The sequence below is a fragment of the Macrotis lagotis genome, chromosome 1 (genome assembly GCF_037893015.1).
Source record: "Macrotis lagotis isolate mMagLag1 chromosome 1, bilby.v1.9.chrom.fasta, whole genome shotgun sequence".
In the NCBI taxonomy this organism is placed as follows: domain Eukaryota; kingdom Metazoa; phylum Chordata; class Mammalia; order Peramelemorphia; family Peramelidae; genus Macrotis; species Macrotis lagotis.
The window spans coordinates 497,165,630-497,177,568 of NC_133658.1; positions in this window are offsets into that span (position 1 = coordinate 497,165,630).

An 11,939-nucleotide genomic window follows, 5' to 3' on the forward strand; every position below is an offset into this window, starting at 1 on the left:
TAGTGGTATTGATGGCTCAAAGGGTATGCAAAGGTTTATTACTCATTGACCTTAGTTCCAAATTACTCTCTAGCATGGATGGATGAGTTCACAATTCCACCAATAGTGTTATTCCACAACCTCTCCAACATTGATCATTTTCCTTTTTTGTCATTTCAGTCGATATGATAGATGTGACATGGTAATTGTTTGAATTTGCATTTCTCTAAACAATAGTGATTGGAGAATTTTTTCATATGGCTATAGATAGCTTTAATTTCTTCATCTGAAAATTTCCTATTCTTAGCCTTTGACCATTTATCAATTGGAGTATGACTTGCATTCTTTTAAATTTCACTTAGTTCTCTATATATTTTAGAAATGAGTCCTTTATCATAAACTCTAGCAGAAACCATCTTTCTGCATTCCTTCTAGTCTTGGTTGCATTGATTTTATTTGTGTAAAACCTTTTTAATTTAATGTAGACAAAATTATCCATTTGGCAATTTATTATTTTTTCTATATCTTCTTTGGTCTTAAACTTCTCCCTTTTTCATAGATCTGAAAGATAAACTATCCTTTTTGATCCTAACTGGCCTTTGGTATCAACCTTTATGTCTAAATTGTGTGCCCATTTTGGCTTTATCTTGGTATAGAATGTGATCACCTATACTTAGTTTTTTTTACATATAATTTTTCAGTTTTTCCCAGAAGTTTTTGTAAAATGGTGAGTTCTTATTCCAGAAGTTAGTCTTTGGGTTTATCAAACTGTATATTATCATAGTTATTTCCTACTGTTTCTTTTGTACCTAAACTATTCCACTCTATTTCTTAGCCAATAGTTTTAGATCTGGTACAGGTAGGTAGGCCACCTTCCTTTGCATTTTTTTCTCATTAAATCCCTTGATATTCTTGACCTTTTGTTCTTTCAGATGAATTTTGTTACTATTTTTTCCTAACTCTGTAAAATAATTCTTTGGTAGTTTGGTTAATATGGTACTGAGTAAGTAATTTAATTTATATAGAATTGTCATTTTTATTAGATTAGATTGCCTTAACCATGAACATTTGATAGGTCCAACTTTATTTGTGTGAAAAGTATTTTGTAATTGTATTTATATAGTTTCTGGGTTTGTCTTTGCAGTAGATTCCCAAGCATTTTATGTATTTTATTTTAAAGTACAATTACTTTAAATGGAATTTCTCTTTCTATTTTTTTTTGGCTATTGGACTTTTTTTGGTAATATATATTCATAATTTCTTGATGTTCCTCTAAAGTTCATCCAAGGAGAGAATTAAGAGATAGAAATGAGAGGGTCAGCTAGGTGGCCTAGTGGATAAAGCACTGGCCTTGGAGTCAAAAGTATCTGGGTTCAAATCTGGTCTCAGACACTTAATAATTACCTAGCTGCGTGGCCTTGGGCAAGCCACTTAACCCCATTTGCCTTGTAAAAACCCCAAAAGAGATAGAAATGAAATTTTTTTTTTCTGTTTTGAACTGAAAGTGGCTCTTCTGAAGGGCAAAATTCTGTTAAATACATGATTATGGTTTCATTTTCCATATAGTCATTGCCTTGAAAGTATTTTAATTGATATGGATAAAGGGAATAAATTCCTTGCAAATGTTAGTGATGTCTGCTCCCCCCCCCCCCACCCCTTTACTAAACCTAATTCAGATACCTTCTTCCTAGGTAAAGTAAATAGTTTTAACCATTGATCTGGAGGAAGGGAGGTTGGAGGTGTCTGACCAAACAGAAGTTGGGTTACTTATGATTATTATGAAGATATACATCAGCCCAATTGATTCCTGTGAGAAGGAGGTGTTAAGAGAACTAGTGCTCAAAGAGGCTTAAAGGAAGGATAACCTTCTATCCTTTATGGGCAGTACATTTTAGGAAGGATATTGATAAAGTGAAGAATATCCATAGGAGGGCAACCAGGAAGCCTCAAGGTCATGGCATATGAGGATCATTTGAAGGAGTTTGAGATATTTTAGTCTGGACAAGTGAAAACCATCCAGGATAAACTTAGTCATCGCACTCTATTTTCTCCTACTGCCTAAGACAAATCCACCACTTCAGTAATTCTATCTTCCTCTTTATTCTCCAAATATATCGTTGGAGTCAAGGGAACTGAGCTTTATTCCCAATTATGCTGGGAATTATGTGATATTTCAGGGGATTCACTTAATTTTTCTGAAATGTAGTTTCCCTCATCTATAAAATGATTGCAAAAATCTTCCCTACCATATAGAGTTACCAGGGATTAAATATAGTCTTCAGCTGTGTGAATTAGTACACATGCTGGGAAGAAGGAACATGATGATTTCTTAGAAGTGGAGTTAGGAGTTGCAAGTGTTGCAACAACTCAGACACATATGTGACAGGAAATAGAGGTGACAGTGGATAGTGAGAGCATGGTTTAAGTATAGCCTATATTTGTCAGAGAAAGATAATGTCATTCATGAGTAACAGTTCAGTCTATGGAACCTTAGTATCAGACTTAAAGTTGAAATGAACCTTAGAAGTTCAATAGTCTCATTTTAAAAGAAGTGTAGAATTATGGAATGGCATGCCAGCCCTCTTTCTATATTGTTTGCCATCAGTTGTAAACAGAAGCACTAAAGAGGAATCATTCTGGGGAGACCTTAGAGTTAGGTCAGCCTCATGAAAAGGAGGCACAAAGAAATAATTTGAAAGAGGAAGAGAAAAAAGAGGAAGGACATACATTCTTCCAGGTTTTTCTATTTTGTATGTTCAGTCTCTAGAGGAGGAAGAAATTAACTGAAAGGGAAGTTTTACTACTCTCTGAAAAACAAATACTGTTCAGGAGATGATGTAATAAAATCCGTCTTAATATTCATTAAATGGGAGTAGACAGTGTGGTGTAGTGCTTTAACAGCATTGAATTTGAAGCTGACAGACCTGTAGTTTCATCCCAGTTCTACCTCTTAGTAATTGTGTGATTATGGTCATAAAATAAGAGGTCAAACAAGATGATTTCTTGTTGAACAAGATGGTCCCTAGGGTCAATGTTGGGACAAAATGAGGCACTTGCTAGTCATTGAGCATTTGATATAGGAATTTGGCTTTGCTCTAATACAGCAAGTATGTCCAACAAGGAAACAGTGGCACTTCACTTCTCTCAACAAAGGCCTGCCCTTGTCTCCATTGGAAACATGTCTGGCCAGTCAGTCATTGAGCAAATGGTTTCAGGTACCCATCAAGTTTAAAACCAACTACTACAGGAGGATAGGACCTGTAATGCTACCAGACAGAGAAGGCAGGGTCAATCAGATTGCGCACTGGGAGGAAACTGAATCAGGGTTAGGAAAACTGTTAGGAAACCACAGGTTTTACCACCCCCCTTTTTGCTTTAAAAGTCAGTGATTTTGCACTGAAGTTACAGGGTAAGGATTCAAGTTCTTTTTTTGAAGTGGGAAAATTAGATGTACAGAAAATACAATAAAGAACAATCAAAGCTCAGCTATCGTAGTCTTGTATGGAAAAAGGATAAGGAATTTCTATTTGAGTTGCACTTTTCAGAGCTATCTGTGGAAGGCTGAATGCACTGGGAAAATTTCAGAATAAAGAAAATATCACATGTTCATCTTCTAAAGGGAAAAAAAGAAGACACATGAAAATATCACAGGTTCATCTTTTAAAGGGGGAAAAAATAGTCACCATGGAACAATTAACCCTCATGATTGAAAGTGATATGCAGAAGTTACGTGTTATTGGATAGCCTGAAATTGCCCTCTTTCACCACTAGATGTTGGTCTTGTATTTGGTTTGGTAAATGTTTATTCAATTTACAGCCACAAATTAGAAGTTCTTGAGAGTAATGTTTATGATGCCAAAACTTAGAGTTCAGGTGAGGGAAAGTGAGATATATATCATGCCATGAGAAAAAATTTATAATCATAGATCATCTAGTTCAACTTCCATTTCAAGTGACCAGCTAGCCTTTGTTTGAAGACAACTTGAAGCTAATATTGTTTGTCAGACCCATAGTAAAGTGGAAAGAACTTTGTTCCAGGAAGAAAACATCCAGGATCTAACATAGAACCAGCCTCTCACTGAGATGTGTCATCTTGGGTTATTAACCACACCTTTTTGATCCTTAGCTTTTTAATTGTGGAAAAAAAATGAGTTATACAACTGTTAATACGGGAAAGAAAGTTTTATTATTTTTACTAGTAATAATATCTAGCATTTGTAAAATAAGATTTGAAAAGTATTTAACCTCATTTGATAATTACAACAATCTTGAAAACAATGAGGCACAAGAGAGGTTAAGTTATTTATCCAGACTCACAAAGGGGAGTGACTGAAACAGGTCTTTAACACAGCTATTCTTGATTTCTGTAATTAGCACAATGCTTTTTTAAGACGCTAGAGTTTCCTAGATATCTCAGCATTTTAGGTGACTCTAAGATCAGAAGGAGTCCATCTTATATGGCAAGCAAAAATGTTTATGGGTTCTTTTGACTTCCTATCCTTTTTTCTTTTCTATTTCTTTCTCTTTTTCTTCTTTCTTTCATTCTTTTTTTTTTGTTGTTGTGTTCAGGGAGAAACAGGAATTAAGATTTAGTTTGATATAGGAAACTCTTCCATCCTTGCAGATTGACACCTGCACTGTCACCTTAATTCTTAAGGAGTTTCTTGGGTTTGAGCCAGTGAAAACTGGTTTGACTGGTAAGGCAGAGTTCATCTCCTCCTCTCCCTCATTCAGATTCTTAATGGAATGCTACCATAAGAGTTAATTTCTTGCTCTTCCTTTCCACTCCCTTGCTCTTATTAGGCAATTTGGAAAATATTGTCATTTATTCAGTAATTTAAAAAATATTGACACTTTATTGATCCTATAATTTACAGGGAAGTCCCCCATTGTATCATATTGGTTCTTTGTCTCAAATGATAAATGTTTGGACCCAGAGAGACTCTGAACCTTCAACTATACCATGGATATTCCTCCCCCCTGTCTATTATGGATAGAGCACCTAGCCAGTCACTTACCAGCTGGGTGACCATGGACAAGTCACTTACTCATGATTGACTTGTATCTAGGGCCACCTCCAATTGTTCTGCTCCTTATCTGGTCACTGAATCCAAATGGCTAGAGGAGAAGGTGAGACTAAGGCATCCCTTCACTCATATCCAATTCATGTGCATGTAATGTCATCTCCCTGATGTTGTTATGGTCTTCTTCAAGTTCAAAGGACAAACAACAATTATGGAGGCTACACATCAGTCACTGATTCTGTTAATAGATGTTATCTTCCTTGCTTTGTGAGTAGCAATAAAGTTTTTTAAAGTGATCAGCATGTGAAATGATACTTCATCTGGATTTCCTGCATTACATTGGGATCTTTGATGCTATCATTGTTCAGTTGTTTCAATTATGTCTGACTCATCATGAATCTATTTGAGATTTTCTTGGCAAAGATACTAACATGGTTTGGCATTTTCTTCATCAACTTATTTTACAGATGGGAAAACTGAGGGAAATAGGTTTAAGTGACTTGCCTAGAATCACATAGCTAGAAAGTGAGACTAGATTTGAACTCAAGAAGATGAGTTTTTCTGACTCCGGGCCTCTCATTCTATCCAGTGTGCCACCAAACTACCTACATTTTTTGGGATCTTAGGCTGTATTAAAAGAAGTATCTTGTTTAGGTGAAAGGAAAATATAGTCTTGCTTATTTTGCTTGTCAGACCATAACTAGAGCAATTTGTTCAGTTTACAGAATTTCAGGGTTTGAAGCAACCTCAGAAGTTATCTAGTCCTTAAAAAGATTCTTCTTTACAAAATACTTGACAAATGGTCATTGGACTCAACTTGAATACTTTCAGCAAGGGGAAATTTATTATTCCCTGAGACAACTCATTTCACTTTTGGACAAATTTTTCTCTTTTATATTAAGACTAATCTGTTTCTCTGAAGCTTCATTCCTTCTGGACCACATAGAATAAATCTAATCCCACATGGCAGCCTTTCAAATACTTTAAAAATAGTTCTCATTTTCCCTCAACTGTTCTCTTTTCAGTAAGGAAAAAAAAGTCAAATTTTTGCTATCAACTCTTCAGTTGTCACAGGCAAGTTGTTTTTATCTTACTGTTTGCAATTTACAAATTCAAATTTTTTGTGTGTGGAAAATTAAAAGTTCTCTAATATCTGTTACACATATCAATGCTTTTTATTTCGGTAAATATGAAAAACCAAGATTGCTTTAAAAACCTACAACTTTCTAAAAAATTGAAATAATGAGAATAGTAATAAATATTTTTATAATTGTGAATAATTAAATATGAATTCTATTCTCTTTTTATTGTTTCCTTTTTTAAGAAGTAAAATATTCCTTTATGTGAGCAAATTCATATTCAGTTTCTTTTTTTTGGATGACTGATTTTTAAAAATTTTCTTTAATTTATTTACACATTACTAAAATATTCTTGTTGTAAGAGTAAACATAACACCCCCTCCCCCCATAAAAATATAAAACCTCATGAGAAATAAAGTGAAAGAAAGAGAAAAAAATGTGTTTCAGTCTGTGTTCTGTCTTAGGTGGTTCACATTCTTTATCATAAGTCCATCACAGAAGTTACTTCCATATTTTTCCATAATTGCTGCTGCTGATTGTAATTCCCTCCATCCATTCCTCACCACTACCATCTATTATATTTTCTCTCTCCTTTCACTCTGTCCTTTTTCAAAAATGTGCTGTGGGGCAGCCAAGTGGCCCAGCAGACAGAGCACTAACCCTGGGACCAAGAGGCCCCAAGCCTACATCTTACCCCAGAGAACCAGTAACCACTCAGCCCGGTGGACCCAGACAGATCACCCAATTCCACCATTTTTCAAAAAGTAAAAAAGAAAATGTGTTATATCTGATTGTCTTCTCCTATGATCTACCCTCTTTACACCAACATCCCCCCTCCCCTCCCCTGTCCCCCTTCTCTCCCTTTTCTTCTAGGTGTCTATACCCTATTGAGTGTGTATGCTGTTTCCTCTCTGAGCCATTTCTGATGAGAATGAAGGCTCCCTCATTCCCCCTCACCTTCTCCCCTTCTATACTAGTTCTTCACTCTTTAACACAAAATATCTTAGTTTATTCTACCTCTCCTTTCCCTTTCTCCCAGTACATTTTCTTTTCACCCATGGTTCCATTTTTACAATATATTATACCTTCAAATTCAACTCCCTCTTGTGCCTTGTCTATATAAGCTCCTTATAACTGCTCTATTAAATGAGGTTTATATGAGCATTATCAGTATCATCTTCCCATGCAGAAATACACACAGTTCATCCTCATTAAGTCCCTTATAACTTACCCTTCTCCATTCTCTCTATGTTTCACCTGAGTCCTTTCTGTTCAGCTCTGGTCATTTCAATAGGAACATTTGAAATTCCCCTGTTTCATTGAAAGTCTATCTTTTCTCCTGGAAGAGGTTGTTTAGTTTTGCTGGGTAGCTGATTCTGGGTTGCATTCCAAACTCTTTTGTCTTCTGGAATATTATATTCCAAGCCCTATGAGCCCTTAATGTGGATGCTGCTGGGTCCTGTGTAATCTTTAATGTAACTCCATGATATTTGAAATGTTTCCTTTTGGCTGCTTGTAATATTTTCTCTTTGACTTGGGAGTTCTGGAACTTGGCTATAACATTCCAGGGATTTGGATCTCTTTTTTTTGGATCTCTTTCCAGAAAAGATCAGTGGATTCTCTCAATTTCTATTTTGCCTCTGCTTCTAGGATATCAGGACAATTTTCCCTGTAGAAATTCTTTAAAATGAAGTCAAGGCTCTTTTCCTGATCATGACTTTCAGGTAGCCCAATAATTTTTAAATTATTTCTTCTGGATCTGTTTTCCAGATCATTTTTAAAAAATGAGATATTTCACATTTTCTTCTAGTTTTTCATTCTTTTGGTGTTGAATTATTGTCTTGATTTCTTGCAAAGTCATCAGGTTCCTTTAGTTCCATTCTAAGTTTGAAGGATTTGTTTTCCTCAGAGAGCTTTCTTATCTCCTTTTCCATCTGGCCAGTTCTGCTTTTAAAGCATTCTTCTCCTCAATAATTTTTTGAATTGTTTTATCCATTTGACCTAAACAGATTTTTAATATGTTATTTTCTTCAGCATTTTTTGGATCTCCTTGACTAAGCTGCTGTCTGTTTTCATGTTTTTCCTGTATTTCTTGCATTTCTCTTCCCAATTTTTCTTCTACCTCCCTTACTTGATTTTCAAAATCTTTTTTCTGAGCTCTGTCTTAGCCTAAACCCAACATCTATATTTCTTGGAGTCTTTAGATGCAGATACTTGGACTTTCTCATCTTCAGAGTGTATGTTTTGTTCCTCAATGGGACCAAAGTCTATGGTCAGCTTCCTTTTTTTTTGTTTACTCATTTCTCCAGCCTGTGCCTGGTTTTGGGGTGCTTCCTGAGCTTTTGAGTATTATTGGGACTCCCCCCCCAGGACCTCAGTTCCTTCAAGGTCTTATGGGAGACTCTGTCTGCTCTCCTGGTCTGTTGAATGACCACAAGCTCACCCCTCTGCCCTGGGGCTGTGAGGAAGGTCCCTGCTCTATGGGGGCCTCAGACTGCAACGAAGGTCTGAATATGGTCAAAGTCCTGACCCAGGAACAGAGGACAGACCTTGGTAGTCTCCCTCCACTCCTTTATCTTCTGTGGACTGAGTGCTCTGGAAGCAGCTGCCGGGCAGCTCCCTGCTAGGTGGCTTTGTGGTCCTGCTTCTGTTTCCTGGGGTCTGGGCTCTGCTGAGGGCTATGTCTGTACTGAGGAAGACCATGCTGGCTTGGGTTTTGCATTTGCTCTGGCAGAGGTTCCCCCTCTGATCTTCCAGGTTGTGCTGGGTGCTCCCTGAGGTGGCAGGTCAGATTATTGCTTCTGCTGCCAGGAGCCAGTGCTCCTAGGGACCCAAGCACTCTGGAATTGTTCCCAGAAGGCTGAAGATCCTTCACTCCTGTGTGCTGCCGCCCCTCCAACCCCATGGAACAGAGTCTTCCCACTATTTTCCAGGTTACCGTGGACTGGAGAATTGCCTCACTGAATCTTTCTGTGGGTTCTGTCTCTTGCAAATTTAGTTAGGATCATAATTTTAAGGTTTTTGAAAAATTTTGAAGTTTCTAAGAAAGGCTGCTCTCCTGCCGCCATCTTGGCTCTGACCCCATATTCAGTTTCAAGAGAAATCTAACTGGAGCATCAGAAACTGATGCAGAGAATTATGAATGTAGAAAATTTATAATCAGAAACAAGTTCTGTAATCTTTAATGCTGTTAAATTTTGTTAATTGTGCAAGGCTGTTTCCTCCTGAGATGTAAACTGACCCCTGTTGTTTGTATCCTGCTCCCCATTTCACTTTCACCCAGTTTACCTGACCTTGTCCATTGACTGGAGTGACAGGAAATGACACATTGAACTTAGAGGTCACACACCTTGGAACTGGAAGGACCATTATGTGGCTTGTCTGTTGGAGGATACCTGGCCCAGTTGCTAGATCACTGCCCAAGCACCACCCCTTGTCCAACTTACTACAGAAATGTATTTAAAAGGAAGTTCTACCCCTTCTTTCTTCTTCTTGACTCTACCTTCTACCCTGCAGGAAGTCTGAATCTCTCTTTCCTTCCTAGGCCATTTGAGGCCATAGACCTCATGGTCTATCATGGGTCCCCATGCCACATGGCCAGGGCTGTCTCTCTCTCTCTCTCTCTCTCTTACTCTTACTCTTACTCAAACTGCTTTTCTAGGAGTTTTTAACCTGTTTACTTTGCAATATTTTACAGTAAATCCTGAGTAATTTTAAAGTCCCAGAGAACACTCAAATTCCTTCATCTTTCAGTAGTCCTTGATTTCTCTCTTTAATTGGAGACCACAAATCTCATTGGCAACAAAACTAGTATAAAGCAAGAAAACAGAGATATAGTAGGTAATAGAAACAGAAACTCAAACAAAAAAGCCCATATCTAATGTTTAGCATGATTGTAAATGTAAAGTCCTTATTAGATTGCTTTATATTGGGAGGGTGGGGGAGAGGGAAGGGGGGAGGATGAAAATTATAAAATGTAAAAAACTACAAAAAATGATTGGTAAAAACTACCATTGCATATAGTTGAAAAAAACAAACAAATAAAATATTTAAATTTTTTAAAAAAGCCCAGATCCAGAAAATACAACTTACCACTGATATTTACCATGGCTTTTAGTAGTGAAGAAAGATTATTTGCCTTATATACAGATAGCATGTAATAATTAAAAATTTTGAAAGTATGTACAATATTCATTGATAAGAAAAATTATTTTTTCTAGATAAAATTAGATGTTTTAAATTAAAAAAGAAAAACTTGGAAAACCCTTTCTGTCACTGGAAGGATTACTTGCAGATTGCTTAACAGAATTGCTAAGTATAAAAGTTCCACTTCATTGCAGACAGGATATCTGATAGGCAATAAGATACTTGTAGCTACTGATATAATAGAAACAATACTTGATTAATATAAAACATGGTATACAAAATTAAATGGTACAGTTTGAATAGTTTTACTTACAAACAATATGGTAGAATGGAGAATTGCCTATGTTTGAAGAAATTTGGGACAATTGCTTTGCGGTCTTAATTTGAGATACCAAAATCTTCCTATTTTGCAATGGATGAAGCAATACATGTCAAGATATTCATTTGATTACATATGCACAATAGCTATTAAAGCTGTTGCTAGGTAAAATTTGTTTCTCTGAAATGCTATTGGTGACAATCAAAAGAAAATTTATAAAATTTCATGAAGTAGATTAGGTGTTGGAGAAATTTATTGGACTTTTACTGATAGAATTCTGTCTTTGCCAGAACAAAACAGGGCTGTTGCATGGATAAGCAGAGTTTGTGTTAATGAATTAAAGATCTTGGCTATATGCCTGTATACTAGCCAAGAGAATGTTCAGCTTGAGGTCAGTAAAAATAACAAAAAAAAAAAAAAAAAAAAGAAAAACTGCTGCCAAACTGCCTCAAGTTAAAATGCCAGCATGTAGGACAAAATTAAAAATAGAAGCTAGTTTTTTTTGGCTTCATACAACATAAATTTCCTAACTTTTACTTCAAGTATGATATACTCTTTCTCATATGAATAGCATAAAGGCATGGCTTTAGAGCATTCTTTTATAGAATAACCAAAATACGATCCATGTCTATCTCTTTTTTTAATTGATATTTTATTTTTCTAATTATGGTTTGAATGTTTTTCAGCATTCATCCATATGCATATGTATATTTTTAAGCTACATGATTTCCTTCCATCCTCCCTTCTCACCCCCCTTCCCTCAATGATGAACTATCAGGTGAATATTGTATATAAACATTTATGTTTAACATGTTTCCAGATTAGTCATTTACGATATGAGGAATTAGAATTAAGGAAAAAGAAAGAAATCTATGAGATAGGAAAGAAATACATAAGAGAAATTATCATTTTTGCTTTCTGCATGACAATGGGATTAAGTAACTTGTCCAAGGTCACACAGCTAGGTAATTATTAAGTGTCTGAGACTGGATTTGAACTCAGAAGGATTTGAAGTCCTCCTGACTCCAGGGCCAGTGTTCTATCCACTCTGCCACCTAGGTGCCCTCATAAGAGAAATTTTTTAAAAGGGAGTGTAGTGTTCATTCAGATTCTGTGGGATTTTTGTTTTGTTTTATTTTGGTTTTTCTTCTTCTGAATGGGTTTAGCATTGTCCATGGCTAGTCTCCTAGGGTTATCTGAACTGAGCTGAGCTGCTGAGAGCAGCTATATTCTTCAAGGTTGATCAACTCACAATGTTGTTGTTAGTGTGTACAATGTTCCCTTGGTTCTGCTTCCTTAGCTCAGCATCAGTTCCTGTAATTCATTCTATCCTCTAGAGTCTGACCATTCAAGGTTTCTTATAGAACAATATTGTTAAAGCCTCCCCCCCCC